Source organism: Eschrichtius robustus, chromosome 12, assembly GCF_028021215.1.
Source record: "Eschrichtius robustus isolate mEscRob2 chromosome 12, mEscRob2.pri, whole genome shotgun sequence".
Taxonomy (NCBI): Eukaryota; Metazoa; Chordata; class Mammalia; order Artiodactyla; family Eschrichtiidae; genus Eschrichtius; species Eschrichtius robustus.
This window is the reverse complement of record NC_090835.1, coordinates 93,590,441-93,617,204: the sequence shown is the minus strand read 5'-3', so window position 1 is coordinate 93,617,204 and position 26,764 is coordinate 93,590,441. Positions and strand designations below refer to the sequence as shown.

Below are 26,764 nucleotides of genomic sequence, written 5' to 3'. Positions count from 1 at the left end.
TATGGTTTTTCTCCTTCAATTTTTTAATATGGTTTATTACATTGATTGATTTGCATATATTGAAGAATCCTTGCATTCCTGGGATAAACCCCATTTGATCATGGTGTATGATCCTTTTAATGTGCTGTTGGATTCTGTTTGCTAGTATTTTGTTGAGGATTTTTGCATCTATGTTCATCAGTGATATTGGCCTGTAGTTTTCTTTTTCTGTGAAATCTTTGTCTGGTTTTGGTATCAGGGTGATGGTGGCCTCGTAGAATGAGTGTGGGAGTGTTCCTCCCTCTGCTATATTTTGGAAGAGTTTGAGAAGGATAGGTGTTAGCTCTTCTCTCAATGTTTGATAGAATTCACCTGTGAAGCCATCTAGTCCTGGGCTTTTGTTTGTTGGAAGATTTTTAATCACAGTCTTAATTTCAGTGCTTGTGATTGGTCTGTTTATATTTTCTATTTCTTCCTGGTTCAGTCTCGGAAGGTTGTGCTTTTCTAAGAATTTGTCCATTTCTTCCAGGTTGTCCATTTTACTGGCATATGGTTGCTTGTAGTAATCTCTCATGATCCTTGGTATTTCTTCAGTGTCAGTTGTTACTTCTTTATCATTTCTAATTCTGTTGATTAGAGTCTTCTCTCTTTTTTTTTGTTGATGAGTCTGGCTAATAGTTTATCAATTTTGTTTACCTTCTCAAAGAATCAGCTTTTAGTTTTATTGATCTTTGCTATCGTTTCTTTCATTTCTTTTTTATTTATTTCTGATCTGATCTTTATGATTTCTTTCCTTCTGCTAACTTTGGGGTTTTCTTGTTCTTCTTTCTCTAATTGCTTTAGTTGTAAGGTTAGGTTGTTTATTTGAGATGTTTCCTGTTTCTTAAGGTAGGATTGTATTGCTATAAACCTCCCTCTTAGAACTGCTTTTGCTGCATCCCCTAGGTTTTGGGTCGTCGTGTTTTCATTGTCATTTGTTTCTAGGTATTTTTTTATTTTCTCTTTGATTTCTTCAGTGATCTCTTGGTTATTAAGTAGTGTATTGTTTAGCTTCCATGTGTTTGTATGTTTTACAGATTTTTTCCTGTAATTGATATCTAGTCTCATAGCGTTTTTGTCGGAAAAGATACTTGATACAATTTCAATTTTCTTAAATTTACCAAGGCTTGATTTGTGTGACCCAAGATATGATCTATCCTGGAGGATGTTCCATGAGCACTTGAGAAGAAAGTGTATTCTGTTGTTTTTGGATGGAATCCTATAAATATCAATTAAGTCCATCTTATTTAATGTATCATTTAAAGCTTTTGTTTCCTTGTTTATTTTCATTTTGGATGATCTCTCCATTGGTGAAAGTGGGGTGTTAAAGTCCCCTACTGTGATTGTGTTACTGTCGATTTCCCCTTTTATGGCTGTTAACATTTGCGTTATATATTGAGGTGCTCCTATGTGGAGTGCATAAATATTTACAATTGTTATATCTTCTTGGATTGTTCCCTTGGTCATTATGTAGTGTCCTTCTTTGTCTCCTGCAATAGTCCTTATTTTAAAGTCTGTTTTGTCTGATATGAGAATTGCTACTCCAGCTTTCTTTTGAATTCCATTTGCACGGAATATCTTTTTCCATCCCCTCACTTGCAGTCTGTGTCCCTAGGTCTGAAGTGGGTCTCTTGTAGACAGCATATATAGGGCTCTTGTTTTTGTATCCATTCAGCCAGTCTGTGTATTTTGGTGGGAGCATTTAATCCATTTACATTTAAGATAATTATCGATATGTATGTTCCTACTACCATTTTCTTAATTGTTTTGGGTTTGTTATTGTAGGTCTTTACCTTCTCTTGTGTTTCCTGCCTAGAGAAGTTCCTTTAGCATTTGTTGTAAAGCTGGTTTGGTGGTGCTGAATTCTCTTAGCTTTTGCTTGTCTGTAAAGGTTTTAATATCTCTGTTGAACCTGAGTGAGATCCTTGCTGGGTAGAGTAATCTTGGTTGTAGTTTTTTCTCTTACATTGCTTTAAATATGTCCTACCAGTCCCTTCTGGCTTGCAGAGTTTCTGTTGAGAAATCAGTTGTTAAGCTTATGGGGATTCCCTTATATGTTATTTGTTGCTTTTCCCTTGTTGCTTTTAATATTTTTTCTTTGTTTTTAATTTTTGATTGATTAGTATGTGTCTTGGCATTTTCTCCTTGGAGATATCCTGTATGGGATTCTCTGTGCTTCCTGGACTTGATTCACTATTTCCTTTCCCATATTAGGGAATTAATATAATCCCATTATATTAATTAATATAATTAATATAATCTGTTCAAATATTTTCTCAGTCCCTTTCTTTTTCTCTTCTTCATCTGGGACCCCTATAATTCAAATGTTGGTGCATTTAATATTGTCCCAGAGGTCTCTGAGACTGTCCTCAGTTCTTTTCATTCTTTTTTCTTTATTCTGCTCTGCAGTAGTTATTTCCACTATTTTATCTTCCAGGTCACTTATCCATTCTTCTGCCTTGTTACTCTGCTATTGATTCCTTCTAGAGAATTTTTAATTTGATTTATTGGGTTGTTCATCATTGTTTGTTTGCTCTTTAGTTCTTCTAAGTCCTTGTTAAATGTTTCTTGTATTTTCTCCATTGTATTTCCAAGATTTGGGATCCTCTTTACTATCATTACTCTGAATTCTTTTTCAGGTAGACTGCCTGTTTCCTCCTCAGTTGTTTGATCTGGTGGGTTTTTTCTTTGCTCCTTCATCTGCTGTGTATTTCTCTGTCTTCTCATTTTGCTTAACTTGCTGTGTTTGGGGTCTCCTTTTTTCAGGCTGCAGAATTGTAGTTCCCATTTTTTTTTTGGTGTCTGCCCCCAATGGGTAAGGTTGGTTCAGTGGGTTGTGTGAGCTTCCTGGTGGAGGGGACTGGTGCCTGTGTTCTGGTGGATGAGGCTGGGTCTTGTCTTTCTGGTGGGCAGGATCGTGCCTGGTGGTGTGTTTTGGCGTGTCTGTGAACTTATTATTATTTTAGGCAGCCTCTCTGCTAATGGGTGGGGTTGTGTTCCTGTCTTGCTAGTTGTTTGGCATGGGGTGTCCAGCAGTGTAGCTTGCTGGTCCTTGAGTGGAGCTGGGTCTTAGCATTGAGATGGAGATCTCTGGGAGAGCTTTTGCCATTTGGTAATACATTGTGCCGGGAGGTCTCTGGTGGACGAGTGTCGTGGATTCGGCTCTCCCACTTAAGAGGCTCAGGCCTGACACCCAGCCAGAGCACCAAGACCCTGGCAGCCACACGACTCAGAAGAAAAGGGAGAGAAAAAAAAAAAGAAAAATAAATAAAATAAATAAAGTTATTAAAATTTAAAAAAATTATTAAAAATAAAATATAAAAGTGTTTAAAAAAAAAGAAGGAAAGAAGAGAGCAACCAAACCAGTAAAGAAATCCACTAATCATTACAAGCCCTAGAAACTATAAAAACAAAACAAAAGAAAAAACGGACAGACAGAACCCTAGGATAAATGGTAAAAGCAAAGCTATACAGACAAAATCACACAAAGAAGAATACACCTACACACTCACAAAAAGAGAAACAGGAGAAAAATATATATATATATATATATATAAAGGAAGAAAGCAAGCAAATCAATAAACAAATCTACCAATGATAATAAGTTCTAAATACTAAAGTAAGATAAACATAAAACCAGAAACAAATTAAATGCAGAAAGCAAACCCCAAGTCTACAGTTGCTCCCAAATTCCACCACCTCAATTTTGGGATGATTCATTGTCTATTCAGGTATTCCACAGATACAGGGTACATCAAGTTGATTGTGGGGATTTAATCCGCTGCTCCTGAGGCTGCTGGGAGAGATTTCCCTTTCTCTTCTTTGTTCACACAGCTCCCAGGGTTCAGCTTTGGATTTGGCCCCGCCTCTGCTTGTAGGTCACCTGAGGGTGTCTGTTCTTTGCTCAGACAGGACGGGGTTAAAGTAGCAGCTGATTAGGGGCCTCTTGCTCACTCAGGCCGGGGTTGGGGGGGGAGGGAGGGATACGGAATGCAGGGTGAGCCTGTGGCGGCAGAGGCCAGCGTGACCTTGCAACAGCCTGAGGCGTGCTGTGTGTTCTCCCGGGGAAGTTGTCCCTGGATCATGGGACCCTGGCAGTGGTGGGCTGCACAGGCTCCCGGGAGGGGAGGTGTGGATAGTGACCTGGGCTTGCACACAGGCTTCTTGGTGGCGGCAGCAGCAGCCTTAGCGTCTCATGCCCGTCTCTGGGGTCCGCGCTGATAGCCAACCCTCGCGCCCATCTCTGAGGCTCGTTTAGGTGGTGCTCTGAATCCCCTCTCCTCGCGCACCCCAAAGCAATGGTCTCTTGCCTCTTAGGCAGGCCCAGGCTTTTTCCCAGACTCCCTCCCAGCTAGCTGTGGTGCACTAGCCCCTTCAGGCTGTGTTCACGCAGCCAACCCCAGTCTTCTCCCCGGGATCTGACCTCCGAAACCCAAGCCTCAGCTCCGAGCCCCCACCTGTCCTGGGGGGTGAGCAGACAAGCCTCTCGGGCTGGTGAGTGCTGGTCAGCACCCATCCTCTGTGCGGGAATCTCTCCACTTTGCCCTCTGCACCCCTGCTGCTGCGCTCTCCTCTGTGGCTCCGAAGCTCGCCCCTGCCCACCCCCAGTCTCCACCAGTGAAGGGGCTTCCTAGTTTGTAGAAACTTTTCCTCCTTCACAGCTCCCTCCCCAAGGTGCAGGTCCCATCCCTATTCTTTTGTCTCTGTTTTTCCTTTTTTCTTTTGTCCTACCCAGGTACATGGGGATTTTCTTGCCTTTTGGGAAGTCTGAGGTATTCTGCCAGCGTTCAGTAGGTGTTTTGTAGGAGTTGTTCCACATGTAGATGTATTTTTGCTGTATTTGTGGGGAGGAAGGTGATCTCCACGTCTTACTCCTCGGCCATCTTGAAGGTCCTCCTGAACCACAGATTTAAACACTCTCCAATCCCATAAGCATGCTTCCAGCTGCAGCTGCTTCTCTCTTCTGATTTCTTTTTCCTTAATCGGATCATCTTCACCAGAGCAGCCATTGCTTCTCCTTGGGGAACTCAGCTGCTCTTTATTTCCTTATCTCTACAAAACCACCCCACTTCTCTGTAATTTAGGAGACCTAGGAGCAGTGGGAGGTATAAGGTTTGCCTTGAGGACCCAGTAACAGAACATAGAGGATTTATTGGGAATGTTCGAAGGTTGAATACAAGGCCCCTATCTGTATTTAAACAAGAAAGCCTGGTAACACTATTCAAAAATATAACTAGCTCCAAATTTCTTCTGCATTAAAGAGATGGTCATGAACTTGAATCACACCTTTAAACATGGCACCCACACCTGGCCTGTACCATTGGCAGACTCCACGATTTTCCTTTATCAACCAGGATCTATTTGTTTGTATGTATTTGTATACAGTTGTATGGTATACAGCAGAACAGAATGTTCAAGCTAACTGTTTTAATTTAGTGATAATGAAATTGAAGTTTCATCATTTGTTAGTGGCAGACTTAGGTTTCTCTCTGACTGCAAGTGCAGTGCTTTTTCCATTGTTGGATAGGTGGATAACTATAAAAGCATATAAGGATTTTCTCAGTTCATAAGTATAATACCCTTTTAAATTAAGTCTGGGAAATGAGAAACTACTGACTCAAGTTATACAAACATTTATTAATGTATCAAAAATTGTTGAGGACCTGTTATATACCAGACATTGGTGTCCATATGGGTCATACAGCTCTGTAAATGAGCCATGGTACATTTTTCCAAGATATATGGTCTTAAACAGCATAAGTGGTTATTTTAGGTACTGCCTATAAATTTAATTTAATACATTTACTTTTTATGAGCACATCATAATGTTCTCCCACCCTCTTGGAGGACAATGTTGGTTGAATATCTTGGTACTCTGATGCTATCCAGGACACTTTTCAGTTGATATTCTGATAGTAAATTTTTGAAGAGTTGGCCTTGGCTTCTAAAGTCCTTCTGCTAAAGTGGTCAAATACTTTCCTGCATCCAGGTTTGGCATTCTTTGAAAACCATCCCTGTGTGTCACCCTTTCTAGTCACCCCTTAGTTATCCTTAGTTAGAGCATCAAAAGTAAGATGGTGCCTGATGGCAGTGTGCTGACCATTACATAGAGAAGTAATGTTTTCAATTAGTCACCATTCCTTCCTAATGATGTACTGAAGTAGGGATGAAACAACAAAACAAACAAAAAATAAACAAAAAAAAAAATATTGTGTATCCCTAGCAGAGGCACCTGGCTAATCTGAGGCTAATCATGAACAAATTTATGTGTAAAGACAAGAGCAGAAATGAGAACCAGAAACTAAAGTAGGAAGATGCTGAATAGGGAACACAAGCCTTTCTTCTACCTCTGAAACACTCATCTACCACTTGCCCTCAAAACTCTCCCATATCAAGTGGCTTCTCTTTGCATTACACATTTACTTTCCAAGGCACTTGCCAGCATATTGTTGCCATCTGGTCCTCCAGAAATCACATAGCATTGGCCAAGAAATTGAGGCTTGCCAAAGACATATAAGTCTCAGTGATAAGTCCCAGAAGCTTTTAGAACAAGGCAGGTAGAAGGTGAGAAAGCTTGGAAGGAAAGTGAAAGGAAAGACGAGAGTTGTCCTACTCTTGGTACAGTGCTGTTTGTATGGAGCCATAATATTCCAGTTTGGGCCTAGGCTATGGCATGAGGCAGATGCAGTTGATAGATCCAGTTGATTCTGGAAAGTAATTCTGAAGACTGAATGAGAAGTACTGGATTACTAATGATTACCTAAGGTAGTCATGAGAAGTAATAAAATTTGGCCCTGATAATGACTCAAAAAATATTCAAGTAAATTGCTTCCATTGATTAACCAACTGGGAGCTGCTTTTTGAAATGGCTCTAATGAGATGAACTTCTCAGGCATTGGAACTTCCCAATAGACTGGCCAAAGCATAAAGTTTTCAATTTTTTTACTTTACTAAGCATTCAATCTCTGTGTCCTAAAAAAAAAATACTCCCCACGAGCCCATCTTGCTCAGATTTCTGGCCGTTAGATCCACAGACTTTGATTATTTGTCCAGAAAGTCTCTGGGGCTTTCCTGGACTTCGAACCCTTAAAGTCAAGCCATATTCTAGGACATTCTGACTATTCCCTATTACTATTTTCGTATCTCCCGTATCTCCCCTAGCCCTCATATCCTGATCCCAACTGTGGCGATTAATACCCTGTGAGTCATGGTAAATGGCCCAGTCAACGTTTTCTGCCTGGACTGTAGACTCTAAACTACACCTCTTCCTTGGGAACTTTTGGTGAGGACTCCCAGAGAAAAGAGGAAGGGGATTAAAAGGTATCACTGTTCAACCAGGACCTGGATTAGATACTTTTCACATTTGATCCTATCAACAGTTGCTGAGTTGCCTGTTTATAGTGTTTTGCATATGAGGAGTCTAAACCTCAGATTGGTTAGTAACTTGTCCTGTCACACAGCTAATAGTCCCAGGTGGGCTGGCCTCACAAAGGTCAAACCACTGCAGTTTGATCATATAAACATAATTTAATCACAAACAACTATTTCATAGCCACAAGTGCTTTAAGTTTTGGCAGAAGTATAACGGCAGGAAAGTAGGATTCTCTCACATCTTCAGGTTAGAATGAACACATAATGACGTTTATATGAACAAATTGATCTCAGAAGCCTCACCTTTCATTTCAATGCTAACTTCAACCTTCTTTTCCTAAGAGTTCCTGGATTCAGTGCCCTCTGACCCACCTTACTTAGTACTTAGATTAATATGATCAGAACTCTGAGGTTTTACTTTAGTCACAACAAATTTCTCCCTGCCTTGACACATTTTTATATTTCCCCTAAATAGATTTTTACTCAGGATTTTGAGATAACAATGTAACCTATACATTTTCAGATCCTCTCAAGGCTTTTTAATATTTTTAAATGTAATGAATACATTGGCTTACACCCCTATCCCATGTAAAATGGGAAACCCAGCATCTTATCCACTATTGCTAAGGATTCTTTAGGGAACAATATTTCTCCTAATTACCTGGCTTTATATCCTGCTTCTGTTCTCAGTCTCCACACTCAATATCTTGAATGTACTCTTTCTTTCAACATTCCATCTTATCACTGGAAAAGCCAGGATGGCTTCAATTCCCAGAGTACCACTGGCCTAAAGGTAAGTGTACAGCAGATACCACTGAAGGCCTGGGGCTACACGGTGCTGTTATAGTGCAGAACAATCATGAAAGCTCCTTGTCCTTTTTTAACTTTGCCAATCCCACACTCTTGCCTCTAGAAAATGTTCCCTATTGTCCTCATCTTCTTGGATTCAGTGTCCACCAAGGTGTTGGGCTCCCCCTTCCCTCCTATGAGTTTCTGCTCTCTTCTATTTTTCTGATGGTGATTTTCCCACGACCAAAATGTCCCCGTTTACATTAATGTAGAGAGCGCTTGTGCTCTGTCCTTAAAGAATCCAGAAACACATTTCAAGTATCATGATATGGTTTGTCAGATGACGTAAATAACTAAGACATGACTATTTAAATAGGTAGATATCACAGTGTAAAATAAACTCTGTTACCAGAAAGAGTTAAGAAATTATATATCATGAATAATCAAATATCTGATAAAGGCAATTCCCAAAGGTAACATATATGGATGAACATCTTTTTAAAATATTAGAGTATGACTAAAATACAGTTTCTACTAAAATTACACTGAATAGAATCTGTTTATTCTTGTAAAGCTAGGGAATATTTTGGCATCGTGTACTACTTTTGTTTTATATATGTTGGGCTTTGTACTAGAAGAGTATAAAAAAGTGTTAACTAATAACTCTGTTAAGATGTTAAAGCTCTGATAACAGAAAGTATACAAAGCAACTGATAAATCTGTGGCTTAAAATGTGTATGGAAATGTCCATCGATGACAATCAGCCTATAAATGAATAGTTGCAACGCTAGATAGCTGGATAGACAGTCGAAGATCCACACAGTGTTGCCCTCACATTGGTAGTTAAGTCCATGAAGCATTTGCCATGGGCTTTAGTACAAGGACTGACCTTAGACTTGCCAGGGAATGTGGACATTAGCCGGGGAGGAGCCGTTGACCCTGCATGATGAATTCTCAGGCAAAGTATGTGGCAAAGACTATCCCCACACTGTACAATAAGGTCACCACAGGCTTTAGCAGGCTTGACTTTTTGAAGTTTCTTTTGAAAAATAAAGCCCTGATACCACATTTAAAATTGAACAGCGCCAAGCTTTGCATAGACTTTTTTTCCCTTCCCAAATGAAGCCCCTTCCCAGTTGTTATTATTTCTCCTTCCACATTTATTTTTGTTATATTGTATTGTTTCAAATCATTTCAAAATGTTTTAAATGCCGTTTATCTTATTAAAAAGTAGTTCTGAATTCACAAGCAATCCCTACGGCATGTCCCTGGCATTGGCTGTAAAATTCCAAAGTACCTAATTTATGTGATCGATTGATTTTTCAATGTTTTAAAGGGTACCAAGCCCAACAGCATATAATTTTTCTCTTACCAAATGGAATATGAATGAATAAAAGATAATTGCATTCTTTTTGTATTCAGCCTGCTGTCTGTGTGAAGTTTTTTTTTTCTTTCCTACAGTTCTGAAGTGAATGAGAAAGCATGTTTTTCTTTTTATAGCCATAAGAGCTCACCCTGTTACTCCTCAACAAGGTTCATATGTGTGTCCAGCCCTGAACTCTTCTGTTGTGTTACCTCAACCAGGATGCTGCAAATTACCTGTGATACAGTGAACGTAGCCCAGACTAGGGAGGGACTGGGGCTTATACGGACCTTTCCTGTTTGGTCTGGGAGAAAAACCTTCCTCTAAATCCTTTTCTGGTTGGAAGATGCATCTCCATTCTCTTAAGTTTGCAGACCTAAGCACAATGCAAAGAGATTAAATTTCACTTTCCCAAGGAAGCAGGTGGATACAGCCTGTAACTTAGATAACGGCTTGTATAGCATGGCCTTGAATAAGCAACTCTTTTCTTATCTCCTCTTCTCTCACTTCCATCAGTCTTCAATGTGGTTAACAGTATGGGACTGGCCAAAAGAATTGCATTCCCTTATCTTGCTGACCACAGCAATCGCTCTTTGTAATCCCAGAAGAAGAGTGTCAGGTGGTTATGAAGGCGCTAGAAGGCTGAAGGACAGGAGAGAGTGTTGCTAAAACTCCCTTCACCAGCACTAATATCCCGCGCTCTAGTGCCTACCATGCACAAAGCTGTCCTTTCCACAGCTCTGGAAATCCATTACGTAAGGAGAAAGTAGGACAAAGTTAGATTGAATTTTAAGAGCACTTTCTAGAGATGATACAAAATGCTTCATTTATCTTTGAAACCTAGAAAGAACTTCAACGAATTATTTGCAATTTTTTATTGTGTTAGTCTGTTTTGGAGGGGAATGGTGATGGTAAGGGCAAAATAATTCTCTTTGTAAATCTATTTCAGGTTTCATACCTGGTTATAAACACCCTCTTAAATTTGGCTTGTTACATATATAAAATCAAAACAAAATGTGAATTTTTCATTCCAAGAATAATACATTGGTTGGTTTTCATTTCTCTAAACTTAATAGAAAAGCACACTAGGGTGAAGTTAAGGGAAATGATCCTCTTATTTGTTTTTGCCATAGGTCTTTGTAAGCTTCCAGAAGGAAAATCAATCAATTACGAAGTATAGACTGAGTGCCTACAATGTGAACTGTTAGACCAGCAGTCTCCAACGTAACCTTCAGGGCTCCCAAATTTTCTATAGGATTAACCTTCAAGGCTCAGCACCTCCCACAAGATCTTCATGCAGATCAACCCGTGGCCTCTAGCTTTGTGACAGGACTATATTTATGTGGCCTTCTCAAACTTTATTGCATTACAACTATGGGAAAATACAGCTGCACGAAAAGGTTTGGCTATGTTAGATTTGACCCAATGCTGGAAGCCAGAAGCACTTTGTCAGTGGTCATGTCAAAACCACAGCAGTAGAATATATCTGAGAAAGCATCTGGCTAATGTGTTTATGTAGCGAACTGAGCATAAGGTGAGGACAACTTCCTAAATTAAAGAGCTACTCAGAGTGTGCTCGTTATCCCCAAGCACTCGTAAGTATCAGCACAACAAAGCATATTCCTCAGAGTGCCATTCTAAATTTCACCAGAAATCATTTTTTAATGATTTCCCCCACCATACACACTTCATGTACTAGAGTGAATGAATAGATTTGTTAGGGAGAATTTTTCGTATTGGGTTCAAAGACTTGTTGAAGAAAGAAACTTTATAATTAGAGTTCATGGTTTGCACCTGAAATAACTGCATGGCTCATTCTATTTTGTCTTTGTATTTCAAAGAGTCAGGCGCCCCCAGATGGGAGAGCAGGATCCAGGGCAATGATGGTGTCCTGAGTGTAGTAATGCAGAAATCCCTTATATTGACCCATTATGAAAGGATGATCCAATGTCATAAATGTCAGGGAATAAAAACCAAGGAAAGAAATTCAGGAACTTGGCAAAAGTACAATGCAAATGAGCATGGCTCCAATAATTACTACCCTCGCCCACAAATGTTGCACTGATGAGTCAACCCAAACTTCAGCATTCTCTCCAACACCCACAAGTGTGAGAGATCCATTCCGAGAAGATACCCTTATCTGTGATTTCCTTCCTCCTCCTAGGAAGTAGTGGCAGTAGCTGCTAGGGAGAAATGAATGAAATGGGAAAGGTCCAAAGGGACTGACTCAGAAGGATGTCAAAACCTTATATCACTTGGGGGAGATATCTAGACCCTAAGACTATCCCTCTGTGGGAATGCGGCATGCCTCCTTATTAGACGGGGTGAACCCTGGCATTGTACATTTAATGGAACCTAATAAGTGCCAGAGACTGGGTATTCTTAGACTGCAAATTACCTCAGAGAATTAACATTATGCAATCATATATATATATATCTTTTGTTCTATTATAAAAGCTTCCCAAGAACACAAGTTTAATATATCGAGAATGAACAGAGATTATAGGCTTAAGCAAACAAATTAAGGATGAAAAGAACATCATTAGAGAACTAACAAATAAATTAGAAACAGCAAGAACCACAACACACATAATTGATAATTACAATGAGAAAAAGTTTGAGGTAAGCAAAGGGAAGGCTCATGAAAAAATACAGAGATTAAAGCAAGAGACAAAAGCTAATAGAAATGGAAGACAGATAAGAATGATCCTACGTATGCCTACTGGGCATCCATAAATTTTAAAACTCAGCAAATTGTAAAGAAAAAGCATTCAAAGGCATGAAGAGAATTTCCCTTGAACTGATCATGCTTTTGGCTTATATGTAAAAGTTCATCACTGAATCCAAAGTCACTAGATTTTCTCCTGTGTTATATTCTAGAAGTGTTATAGTTCTGCATTTTATATATAGGCCTATAGCCCATTTTGAGTTATTTTTGTTAAAAGTGTAGGATCTGTTTTTAGATTATTTTGTTGTTGCATATGGATGTCCAATAGTTCCAGCACCATTTGTTGAAAAGACTATTCTTTCTCCATTGAATTGTCTATTTTCCTTTATCAAAGATCATTTAACTATATTTGTGTGGTTCTGTTTTTGGTTCTCTATTCTGTTCCATTGATCTATGTATCTATTGCTAACACCACACTCTTGATCACTGTAGCTTTATAGTAAGTGAAGTCAGATAATGTCAGCTCTCCAACTTTGTTCTCCTTCTTCAGTATTATGTTGGCTATTAATTTTTTTTTGTCTTTCCAGAATAGTTTTGTTGCTATCCACAAAATACTTTCTGGGATTTTGATTGGGATTTTATTGAATCTATACGTTACATTGAGAGGACTTGATATCTTAACAATATTTAGTCTTCCTATCCATGAACTTAGAATAACACTCCATTCATTTACATCATCTTAGATTTCTTTCATCAGAATTCTATAGTTTTCCTCATATAGATCCCATAAAGTGCCACTTCAGGACATCATATCAAGGATATGTAATAATGATGACTCTTCTTTCATTTGTGATATCAGTAATTTGTGTTTTTTCTTCTTATCCTCATTGCTGTAAAGGTAAGATATTTTCTCCCCTCTGGCTTCTTTCAAAATTTTCTCTTTGTGTTTGATTTTCTGCAGTTTAAATGGTATGCCTAGGAGTATATTTTTTAGTACTCACCATGCTTGGTGTTTTCTGAGCTTCCTGGATCTGTGGTGTTATGTCTGTTGTTAATTTTGGAAAATTTTTAGCCATTATTAATTCAAATATTTCCTCTGTTACATTCTGTCTTCTACTCTGTTATCCCAATTACCTGTATGATATACTATTTGTAATCATCTCATAGACTTAGATATTCTAGTCTTTTTTTTTTTTTCATCTTTTTTCCTTTGCATTTCAGTTTGGGAAGTTTCTAGTGATATATCTTCAAGCTTATCGATTCTTTCATTGGCCATATCCAGTCTCTTGATGAGCCCATCAAAAGAATTCTTCATTCCTGTTACTCTGTTTTTGATTCCTAGCATTTCCTTTTGATTATTATTTAGAATTTTATCTCTCTGCTTACACTATCTATCTGCACTTTCATATTATCTACCTTTTCATTAGAACTCAACATATTACTAATAATTAAGTTCTCTATCTGATAATTCCATATTTGTGTCACATCTGGGTTTGGATTTGAGGCTTGCTTTGTTTCTCCAGACTGTGGTTTTTCTTTGCCTTTTAGCATGTTTTGTAATTTTTTTGTTGAAGTCCTAACATAATGTATTAAGTAATAAGAATGGTAAATGTAAAGGTAAGTTGGCCTTTGATGTGAAGTTTTATATTAATCTGCCTAGGACCTGGGCTACGTGTAATGTTTGCTGCCGCTGTAGTTGCCAGAGGCTTCAGTTTCCTCTAGTATTTTTGTTGTTGTTGTTCTCTCTGATGTCTTTGGTTTTCCCTAAGAATTCCTTCTTAAATAGGGCTTCTATCTTGCAACTCTATCAGTTGTAAATTACTGCTATTTTGCTGGAGCCCTATTGACGTGGTGGTAAGGTGTCAGGGAGGGAAAATATCCAATAATCTTATGTTTATATCTCAGTCTTTTTCTGGGCATGTGTCCCTGAATCATGACCTTGAGAAGTTTCTTGGCCCTTTTTTCTTCCCTATGTAAGATAGGAAGCCTAGACAGGGCTGGAGTTAGCTAACTGACCTTTTATCAGGTAGATGAGGCTCTGGTTTCCCTTGGAGAGTAGGTGTTTCTTATGAAAAAACACTCTAGGTATGTGTCTAAATGGTTACTTTTCACCACCCCTGCCCAAGACACAAGGGGATTTTTCTTGGATCTTCAACTCTTGAGAACTTGGTGGGATTCCTGGAGGTGAAAAGTGTGGTGGCCTAAGACTGGGTCCCCAGGAGTTTCTCATTCTCAAGCTAATCCACACTCAGCCTCCAGCAATTCATTTAAATTACCATTTAAGTGTTTCTACCAGTTTATGGCTCTAGCATCTTCTGCCACAGGTAAACTTACCTTAGCTGTGATACTCTTTATTCAGTAGTCTCTGTAGATTTCAAGGTGGCAGTTTACCCTGTGACTTCAATTCTGTGATGAGTCTAAGTCAATGATTTTCTGATTAGTCAGTTATTTTCTTGTTCTAAGAATGGGGAGTAATGACTTCCAAGCTTTTTACATGATAAGGCTGAAAACAGATGTCTCTAAACCCAGATTTTTTAGAAACCAACACCAATGCTCTTAACTACCATGCTATACTGCTTTCTATCCCCTCTAATGGTCTTTCCATTCTATTGATTAAATTTTTACAGCTTCAAAACATACCAATACCTAATATCCCCTTCTTATGTCTTCTCTATTCATGTTTTTTCTAATGTATCCAAAACTTTATTTTTCAGGAAGGCTTTTAATTATTTTGTCAAAACCCCAGAATTAAATATATTTAAGTGGTACTTGGAACAATATTTAGACCTGTAAATTTAATATATAAGAATTGATGTCTTTATAACAGTCACTCTTACAAGAACATGTGACTCATTATTGATTAACCTTTCCTGATATCTTTCATAAATTTTATAGTTTTTTCTTTGTATGGTTCTTATGGGCTATCATGTTGAATTTATTAATTGTATTACAATCCAAGTGCTCAATTTCCTTGTTTAGTTTTCAGATACTTAGGTTGACAAAGTTTGAGTGTGTAAAGTTACCCCACTAAAGTTTTTAAATCTTCCAATTTGGATTTTAAATATGTTATGGTGTTTTAAACTACCTTGTAGGTTTTTTTATAAAACCAACTAGCTCTCTTTAATTTAATCCATGATTCACCTTAACATTTTTTTATGAATTTCTGTTCTTATTTCATAGACACTTTTTCCTCTATTATACGAGAACATGAACAGATAAGAGAACATGTTGCAGAATTATTTTCCACTCATTTTGTGAATTACACTTTTTTGTGCATTTTCAGAATAATACTTCCTTTCTCTAATGATGAATTTTCCTCCTGTTCTTTAAACTTTTTTTTAATTCATATATCTGTTCACTTAACAAACATGTGATGAGATTTTTAAATTATGTTTCAGCCTCTGAAATATGTGCTCCAGTCATGAAGCAGAGAATATTACAGTGAAGACAGGGAATTAAATGAGTGAGTACAATATGATAAATACTGTGATTGAGGTACGCCACAAAGTTGCTGTTAAATCTTGATTATGTGATCTTTCTAAATGTCCACTTCCTTGTGTTGTTAAAATGGGAATAAGAACAACACCTGTCTCTTAGGATTATTGTTAAAAGCAAATGAGGTCAAACATTTGAGATGTCCATCAGGTTGCCTGGCCCAGAGCAGTTGTTAAACATTGTTAGCTCATCATGAGCCCCTTGTCTAAAATTCTACCATCAGTCATTTTCTGCCACGATGCCCTGTGTTATTTCTTCAAAGTACTTATTATTATATGACATTCTCTTATTTATTTGTTTGTTTACTGATTTATTGATCTTTCTTCCCATAAGAATGAAAGTTCAAGAAGGCAGGGGCTCTGTTTTTATTGCAAATGCTTGCTTTTGCCCAGGGTCTGGAAAAACAGTGTTTAATCAATAATGAATAAATAATTAAAATATTTATTTCTCTAAAAACTTTATTTTCTCAATTATATGGAAACTACAGAACTGTATTTTTAAAATCTCATCTTTGAACATTTGAGAAAAAATGCTTTGAGCACTTCAGTGAATTTTCTTCCTGGGTTTTCCTATGCATACACCAATTAGGTCATATTGTTCTTACAGTGCTGTATCCTGCTTTTTCCTCACTTAACTTTACAACCCATGTGTTTTCCATATATTTCAAAACTCCTTTCTCATGGATTCAAAATATTATAGTATATGCTCACCTACTGACAGCTTAATTATTGTGTATGAAGTATTATACAATTTTTCCAGCAACCTACAAGTATAAGAATAGCATAATTTTAGTTATTTATTCAAAAATAATAATTAAATCTCTATTATATGCTAGGAATATGTAGAAGAACAAGAAAACATTGTCTTTGCCCTCATGGAGCTAACATTCTATGGAGAAGACACAGTTTATAACAATCTCTCAATTTCTTCTACCATAATAATGATAAGTTTTACAAAGGACATATATAAGGTTTTAAGAGTATAAAATCTGGGGGTGGGGAAGGTGCTATCAGAAAAAAATGAAGGGAAATGACATTCAAAATGAGAGCTGATTGTTGATTAGAAATTGGGCCAGTGAAAAAAGAGGAAGGGTAATAAAGGGAGTGGAAGGAAGAGAATATTTGGACCTGAAGGAAAAACAGGAGTGAAGGCCTTGATGTGGAAATGAGCACTGGATGAAGAAAAACAAACAGTAGAAGATGGAGAGCATAGGAGAGTGAGGGTGTTACCTGTGTACCTGGGTCAATTTGATGTGTTCTACATACCTACATAACACCCAGAATAGTACCAAGTAGAGGTACTTGAGAAATAAGTAACAAAGTATAAACTATAGATCCACAAAACGTGGAGCTCACATCCTGAGTTGTTTTTCTAGTAGTGATCATGTGCATTGACTCATCACCCAGCCCTTTGGTGACCAGAACATGTACGTACAAGCCTGATCCCCATGATCAATAGAGCTGCTCATGGTCATAGAACCAATCCCTTGTGTATTAATCCATGGGCTTAGCCTTAGGGATCCCAAGCTCTCATCAGCTAAACGAACCTATCTCAGTGAGATAGATGATAGATAGATAGGTAGATAGATAGATAGATAGATAGATAGATAGATAGATAGGTAGGTAGATAGGTAGGTAGATAGATAGATAGAATTGCTCTTTGTTGAGAGTAATTCTTACTCAAAATGGTGTCATCTCTTTGGCTATTTGTTTTTGGTAGGTTTCAAAGAAAAGTGATGAATAGCCTCAAAATGTTTCTTAAAGCTTTGAGAAAGATGGAGTGTGAATTTTTTCCTTCATAAAACTACAGTTGTGCTAGTAAATAAAAATTGAATTTTATGGTGCAACTCTAATGAACATTTATCACTTGGAAATTAAGGTCAGTAGGAAAAATACTGAGAGGAAGGAGTCATGTAACATTTGTATTTGATACTTAAACATTGACAAACAAATTCCTCCAGAAAAAATTGACCTAGAAAGAAACATTAATTAAATTCATCTTTCCATCCATTCCTTGTGGGAATTATCCACATCAAAGCCACATGGAAAAATAGCAAATTCCAATTATTTTATGAATTACATCCTTTGTTAAACAATATAAATCTGCACTAAGTTATAACACCAAGTAGTATATTCCTTTAATTATATCAGTTATCAAGGAGGACTTTCTAAAGAAACTGTTAATACATCCATCAAGCATTTATTAGAAATCTTGTATATAGAAATCATTACCTAGGCACTGATTGATAGAAATACAAATATGAATAAGTCACAGTCTTTGCTTTCAAGGAATGACCACCATCTGCTATAGAATTGGTGGTTGTAGAAAAATGGTGGCTTTTTGTTTAATAGAATCCAACTTGAACATAATACAAAATAAAAATAATCCACTTTGAGTGTTTATGTGTGGTACTACAACAAGTTCTACTCAATGTTAGCCTGTCATATGATTTAAATAAGGGGCAAACCTATATACCCAAGAATATGTGGTTTTTCATGGCTCCATGATACCCTTTCTATCTGACATGAAATCCCTCCAATAGAGTTCCTGAAAAAAGAAACAATAAGGACAGGGTGTAGAGTTAAGAAACCCAAGTTATAACTTACTTTTATAAAAAGCATTTGTTTGAAAAGATGACATTTAAGCTGCCTTTCACTCCAAGGTTACTGATGTCACTACAGTTAACAATGCTTAATTTATCCAATTAGTTCTGCAAGCCCATCTAGATCATCATTTTTGCCTCAAGACAAGAAGTAGAACTTTAAAGGTGCTGTGATGAATGCCTACAAAAGGGTATACCCAGGCTCTGAAAACACTTTTTAAAATTTTCTTACATTCTGACTGAGATACATGAAATCAAACTTTTAACTGACTTTCTTACTCAATTTTCATACCTATACTTATAAAGACAGCATGTAATACCTACACTATGAGATGTTATCCCTATTACAAAACTGGTGAAATTGAAATCCAGATACATATGTATTTCTTGTGATAGATGTGCATATACACATTTCTAATGATACATAGCTATATACTATGCATCTCTATCATTGGGGTACAAATCTTTTACCATGTTATGAAATTTGTTATAAATTCCCAGACAAATATTTTTGATCAAAACAGTTTATATCATGACAGATGGTCTATCCACTATGATACATTTAATAATCTGAGGCTTGTATTGGTACAGTAGATTATTTAATTTTATGTTCATTAGCAATAACTTTCATCACTGTGGTATCCCCATGGACTTGGAACAGATTGAAACTGAAAAAAAGTCGCACCTCATACCCCAGAAGTCCATATATTAGATAGCCAGGACTCCAGAGGTGTGGCTAGGGCAGCAGCATTCCACTTAATGGCTCTCAAAGAAGTTGTCATCATGGACTGTACATTTATTTTGATGTATTCAACTCAAACAGCAGGGAGGCAGCTTAAGAATATCTGCCTTTTGGCAAATTGTATAAAAGTCTTTTACCAGAAGGTCTGGAGACAGCAAGAGCAGTAGCAAGCAAGATGGTTACACTTCTGAACTTAATTTGAATTACTATTATTATAGTAAAATAAAATTTACCAAATGAACATTTAATGGTATTGGGGCAAGGGAAAGAAGCAAAGCTTTCATCAGTAAAATCTGGGACAGCTGCAGCCCTCACAAGATTCTCTCCTGTGAATTGTAAGACTTTTATAACATGTGACCTTGTACTATTTAGAAAAAAAGCGAGTATTCCTCTAAGAGCCAAGATCTAAAACGTAAAACACAATTGATGTTTCATAGAGTTTGGAGACGGTATAATGAACCTCTGAAGTTAGAAAATGATACCAATTCTGACCTTTAAGCCCTGGAATAGAATCTGGCGATGGATGAGATGTAAGTTTTCCAAAAAATTAACCTCAGCCTTCCCTTCAGTGTAAATATTAGGCATTAGTTCTGGGAATCTGTCTTTGGGTTGCAACTTTTCTCTCCTTATTTACTGTGTGCTAGATGTCTCTGAGGTGGGTCATGATGACATAGTAGAAGAGAAACATAAAAGTACCTATTTAATCGGCATCTACTATTTATTTGCCTTGCACCGTGCAAGCAGCATCTGCTTACTGTCACAACACCCCTATGAGCTTGGCATTCCGCTGATTGGGGTGAGGAAACTGAGATAGAGAAGATGTAAGTAATTTGTGGAGCTGGGACATGATCTCTAGTTAGCTGATTCTCAGGCTCATGTTTAGTCACTGCACTGTACTAATTCGGAGACAATCTGTCACCTTCAGACTTACTTTTAGTTGTCCTTTGAATAATAACTAAAATGTCAGAAAACTAGTTTGGTGGCTGCTCTCCAAGTTAACTTAAAAAACAGCAGGCTGTACACAGTCCTTCTGTAGGGCACAGTGGAGCATAAAGAAGAAATATACAGTAGAACTCATAGGATAAGACATTATTGACAATTACAAGAGCTGAATAACAAAAAGAATAACTAACACTTGTGGAGACTTTTCTAACTGGCGCACACTCTCCTGGGCGTGTTAGATGTATTTTAACTCTTATAAGAACTCAGGAGGTAGGTAATATTATGATCTCTCTTTTTCTGATGAGGAGATCTTAATCTTATAGCACAATAAGAAAGTTTCTAAAGGTAGAATCTAAACTCCTGCCCAACAGGCTCTCCCAGAGTCTAGGATCTCCACACTCTGTTGCCTTAGAATAATGATTTGACTCGACTTTCTATCCAAAGGGATTGATTCTAGCTTTCCTTAAAAGTACAGAATACTACCAATATGTAGCTGCTTTGAACCTGTTTGAGGGGAAAGCAAATAGCTCAGAAAGGAGACCACTCTTTCATTTCCTTAAAACATCAGAGCACAGTGTGCCATTACCAGCAGTATGGAGAAAAAATTGTTTAGGAGGACATTTACCACTTCCTGACCAGGATATGCCCTGAGGGATTCAATGTATATTCCTCTGCATATGAAATTTTATATAACAGGTTTTCTCATTAATTCTACCACTTTTCCTAATTCCTAGTTTTGGAGACAGATAAGGCTGCATTGTTTTCATTTTAATAGTTTTGATATGGCAATACATTTACATTATTCAAAAATAAAACAATTACAAAATACAGAAATATGTACAGTGAAATGTTTTCCTCCTAACTTTGATCCCCATTTCTCTCCCGCAGTCCTCAACCCACATTGCCTGACCCCGGGAAAGCACTGTCTACTATGTATTCTTCCAGAGTTTCTTAATACATATGTAAGCAAATATGAATATGTATTATTTCTCTCTGTTTTTAGACAAAAGTTAGCATTCTGTATACATTGTTCTGCACACTCCTTTTTTTCCAATTAATAATTTACTCGGAGATTTTTCTATATCAGTATATGGTTTCGCTCTCTCTCTGCTAGTGTCACTGCCTAGTGTCCCATTGTTTGGGTGATTATAATTTATCTAATCCCCAGTAAATTCTTGATGGACATTTGAATTGCTTCCAATGTTTTACTGTTACAAATACTGATACGCTGAATAACCTTGAATATATTTCATTGAACACATCTGCAGGTATATCTATAGGATCAATTCCCAAATTGAAAATGTGTCAAAAGTTACACAAATTTATAATTTTTAATAGATATTACCAAATTGCTGTCTGTAGCAATTGTACTATTTCAGGGCTTCCCAAGCTTTTTCCCATCATAACAGTCAAAGTGTATAAACTGGAAAAGATTTGAAGCCTTATAAAAGATTGCCTGTGGCCAAAGGGAATAAGCCTACTAGTTCTAACTGACCAGTATCTATCCTGCCGCCATAGGTCCGAGATCAGTATCTCCCAGCACCCGGGCTGGAAAGTTCTGTGGCTACATGTTTGTCAGCGGTGCATGATGGCTTCTTCCACTTAGCTTCACCATATGAAGAGTTATAAACTTTGGAATTTGAGTTAACCCAATAGGTTAAAATAATGGTATATCTATTTTCCATATGTTTCAGTGTTTTTATAAGCTTTTTGACTGTGAACTGTGCAATCTATTTTTTTTCTATTCAACTGTTTGTCTTTTATTATTGACTTTAAGAAGCTATTTGTATATTAAGAAAGAAATCTCTGTGCCTATGATACGAATTGCAACTATTTTCCCCCAATTTATATTTGTCTCTTGACTTTATTCATGGTGTTTTGTTTTGTTGCTTTTGCTTGCAGAAGTTTCTTTTCTGTTTTCTTATGTTGTCTTTTCTTACGTTTGTTTGGATTTTGAGTTGTTTGTTAAAAAAGACTTACCCCACTTCAGATTTACAAATGAATTTTCCCACTTTTCCCTACTGTTTTTAAGACTTTACTTCTTCAAAAAAAATTCGATTTGGAATTGTTCCTGATGTTTGGTGTGAAATACAGATTCAACATTTCGTTTTACCCCAGACGGGTTATACTACAACACCATTTATTGAAAAATCCATCTTTGCCTTCACATTTGCTTTAATTTTTCTTCATGTGGGTTTGTACACTTTTAAAAAATATTTTTATTTTATTTATTTATTTATTTATTTAGGCTGCATCGGGTCTTAGTTGCTACATGTGGGATCTTCGTTGAGGCATGCAGGATCTTCCATTGGGGCGAGTGTGTTTCTCTCTAGTTGTGGAGCACAGGCTCCAGGGTGCATAGGCTCTGTAGCTGTGGCGTGCGGGCTCCATAGCATGTGGGCTCTGTAGTTTTGCAGCATGTGGGCTCTCTCGTTGAGGCACAAGAGCTCAGTGGTTGTGGTGCATGGGCTTAGTTGCCCGACCAGGGATCAAACCCGCGTCCCCTGCATTGGAAGATGGATTATTTACCACTGGACCACCAGGGAAGTCACGGGTTTGTACACTTTTTTAAAGTTTATTTCTAGAGATATTGTTTTGCTTGTTTTTGCTGTTTTAAACGTTTTTCCCATTATGTGTTCTAACTGCTTGCTTTTTGTACATAATAAATTTACTGCTTTCTATTTATTAATGTTTATATCCTATTACTTCCCTGAATTATGTTACTCTTTGTAGTGTTTTAGTTGATTCTCTTGGATTTTCAAACGTACCATCATGTCATTTCCACATAGTTTATAATGTTTATGCTTCTTGTTTTCCTCTGTCTTGTCTAACTGTGTTAACTAGTAATGCCAGTACTTTGTGGGAAAATAGAGGTGATGGTCTGCATTCTTGTCCTGATCTTGATTTTAATAGGAATGCCTCTAGTCTATCTCCACTGAGCCTGATGCTGAATTCTGGACTGAGATAAATATATGTTTACTGTGTGAAAAAGGTGTCCATCTATCCTTATTTAACTGACTGTGTTTGAAGAATGGCTCTTGTATTTTGCCAAATGACTTTTTATCGTATATGAAAATGATCATAATTTTTCTCTAACATTATAAACTCTATGTATTTCCTAATAATGAACCATCCTTGTACTTCTGGAATAAATTCCTCTGTCATAATTATTCTTTTTATATGCTTTTGGATTGCATTTGCTAACATTTTCTTTCTTTGGAATGGTTTTATAACTGAGATTTTTTTAATCACTGAGATTAATCTATAATGTTATTTGTGTATAAAACATCTTTGTCAAGTTTTATTATCAATTATATACCATTTTTTCCCCAAAAATAATGTTAAGGAAATCTTTTGTCTACTATTATCTAGAAGAGTTGAAATAGCCTTGGTTTTATTTGCTTTTAAATTCCCCTGTGAAAGTGTCTAAACCTGCAGTTTTGCTGGGAATAACCTTTTGATCATTTTATCTTTTGCTTCTATTGAAATAGTTCTGTTTAGATTCTTATTTCTTGATGTCATTTAGTGTAAATCATATTTTCCTTAAAAAATCTATTTCATCCAAGTTTTTGAATTTAGTCTCTTAAGATTCTTTAGAGGTTGAGGAAGATGGCAGAAGAGCAAGACACGGAGATCACCTTCCTCCCCACAGATACATCAGAAATACATCTACACGTGGAACAACTCCTACAGAACACCCACTGAACGCTGGCAGAAGACCTCAGACCTCCCAAAAGGCAAGAAACTCCCCACGTACCTGGGTAGGGCAAAAGAAAAAAAAAGCAGAGACAAAGAATAGGGACGGGACCTGCACCAGTGGGAGGGAGCTGTGAAGGAGGAAAGGTTTCCACACACTAGGAAGCCCCTTCGCGGGCGGAGACTGCGGGTGGCGGAGGGAGGGAGCTTCACAGCCACGGAGGAGAGCGCAGCCACAGGGGTGCGGAGGGCAAAGCGGAGAGGTTCCTGCACAGAGGCTCGGCGCCGAGCAGCACTCACCAGCCCGAGAGGCTTGTCAGCTCAGCCGCCGGGGCGGGCGGGGCTGGGACCTGAGGCTCGGGCTTTGGTCGGATCGCAGGGAGAGGACTGGGGTTGGCGGCGTGAACACAGCCTGAAGGGGGCTAGTGCGCCACAGCTAGCCGGGAGGGGGTCCGGGAAAAGGTCTGCAGCTGCCGAACAGGCAAGAGACTTTTTCTTGCCTCTTTGTTTCCTGCTGCGCGAGGAGAGGGGATTCAGAGCACCGCCTAAACGAGCTCCGGAGACGGGAGCGAGCCGCGGCTATCAGCGCGGACCCCAGAGACGGGCATGAGACGCTAAGGCTGCTGCTGCCGCCACCAAGAAGCCTGTGTGCGAGCACAGGTCACTCTCCACACCGCCCCTCCCGGGAGCCTGTGCAGCCTGCCACTGCCAGGGTCCCGTGACCCAGGGACAACTTCCCCGGGAGAACACACGGCGCCTCAGGCTGGTGCAACGTCACGCTGGCCGCTGCTGCCGCAGGCTCTCCCTGCAGCCGTACCCCCCCCTCCCTCCCCCCGGCCTGAGTGAGCCAGAGCCCCCGAAGCAGCTGCTACTTTAACCCCGTCCTGTCTAAGTGAAGAACAGACGCCCTCAGGCGACCTACACGCAGAGGCGGGTCCAAATCCAAAGGTGAACCCCGGGAGCTGTGCGAACAAAGAAGAGAAAGGGAAATCTCTCCCAGCAGCCTCAGGAGCAGCGGATTAAATCTCCACAATCAACTTGATGTACCTGCATCTGTGGAATACCTGAATAGACAACTAATCATCCCAAATTGAAGAGGTGGACTTCTTTGGGAGCAAGATTTATTATTTTTTCCCCTTTTCCTCATTTTGTGAGTGTGCATGTGTATGCTTCTGTGTGAGATTTTGTTTGTATAGCTTTGCTTTCACCATTTGTCCTAGGGTTCTGTCCATCCGTTTTTTTTTTTTCTTAATATTTTTTATTTTGCTAACTTTATTTTATTTTATCCTCTTTGTTTCTTTCTTTCTATTTTTTTCTCCTTTTATTCTGAGCCGTGTGGATGAAACGCTCTTGCTGCTCCAGCGAGGAGTCAATGCTGTGCCTCTGAGGTGAGAGAGCCAACTTCAGGACACTGGTCCACAAGAGACCTCCCAGCTCCACGTAATATCAAACAGTGAAAATCTCCCAGGGATCACCATCTCAACACCAAGACCCAGCTTCACTCAACGACCAGCAAGCTACAGTGCTGGACACCCTATGCCAAACGACTAGCAAGACAGGAACACAACCCCACCCATTAGCAGAGAGGCTGCCTAAAATGATAATAAGGCCACAGACACCCCAAAACACACCACCAGACATGGACCTCCCCACCAGAAAGACCAGATCCAGCCTCAACCACCAGAACACAGGTACTAGTCCCCTCCACCAGGAAGCCTACACAACCCACTGAACCAACCTTAGCCACTGGGGGCAGACAACAAAAACAACAGGAACTACGAACCTGCAGTCTGCAAAAAGGAGACCCCAAACACAGTAAGATAAGCAAAATGAGAAGACAGAAAAACACACAGCAGATGAAGGACCAAGGTAAAAACCCACCAGACCTAACAAATGAAGAGGAAATGGGCAGTCTACCTGAAAAAGAATTCAGAATAATGATAGTAAAGATGATCCAAAATCTTGGAAATAGAATAGAGAAAATGCAAGAAGCATTTAACAAGGACCTAGAAGAACTAAAGAGGAAACAAGCAACGATGAACAACACAATAAATGAAATTAAAAATACTCTAGAAGGAATCAATAGCAGAATAACTGAGGCAGAAGAACGGATAAGTGACCTGGAAGATAAAATAGGAGAAATAACTACTGCAGAGCAGAATAAAGAAAAAAAAATGAAAAGAACTGAGGACAGTCTCAGAGACCTCTGGGACAACATTAAACGCACCAACATTTGAATTACAGGGGTCCCAGAAGAAGAAGAGAAAAAGAAAGGGACTGAGAAAATATTTGAAAAGATTATAGTTGAAAACTTCCCTAATATGGGAAAGGAAATAGTTAATCAAGTCCAGGAAGCACAGAGAGTCCCATACAGGATAAATCCAAGGAGAAACACGCCAAGACACATATTAATCAAACTATCAAAAATTAACTACAAAGAACAAATATTAAAAGCAGCAAGGGAAAAACAACAAATAACACACAAGGGAATCCCCATAAGGTTAACAACTGACCTTTCAGCAGAAACTCTGCAAGCCAGAAGGGACTGGCAGGACATATCTAAAGCAATGAAAGAGAAAAACCTACAACCAAGATTACTTTACCCAGCAAGGATCTCATTCAGATTTGATGAAGTAATTAAAACCTTTACAGACAAGCAAAAGCTGAGAGAGTTCAGCACCACCAAACCAGCTTTACAACAAATGCTAAAGGAACTTCTCTAGGCAAGAAACACAACAGAAGGAAAAGACCTACAATACCAAACCCAAAACAATTAATAAAATGGAATAGGAACATACATATTGATAAGTACCTTAAATGTAAATGGATTAAATGCTCCCACCAAAAGACACAGACTGGCTGAATGGATACAAAAACAAGACCCGTATATATGCTGTCTACAAGAGACCCACTTCGGACCTAGGCACACATACAGACTGAAAGTGAGGGGATGGAAAAAGATATTCCATGCAAATGGAAATAAAAGAAAGCTGGAGTAGCAATTCTCATATCAGACAAAATAGACTTTAAAGTAAAGACTATTACAAAAGACAAAGAAGGACACTACATAATGATCAA

The 26,764-nt window shown here is 38.3% G+C and overlaps 1 long non-coding RNA gene across 1 annotated transcript in view; it reads left to right on the top strand.

The window, feature by feature from the left end:
* Positions 1-15,633, top strand: part of LOC137773074 (uncharacterized) — a 143,350-nt gene extending 127,717 nt beyond the window's left edge. The window contains exon 3 of the long non-coding RNA XR_011075635.1: positions 15,608-15,633. This is a non-coding gene — a long non-coding RNA (uncharacterized lncRNA). The remainder of the gene's footprint in view (positions 1-15,607) is intronic.
* Positions 15,634-26,764: the final 11,131 nt, after the last annotated feature.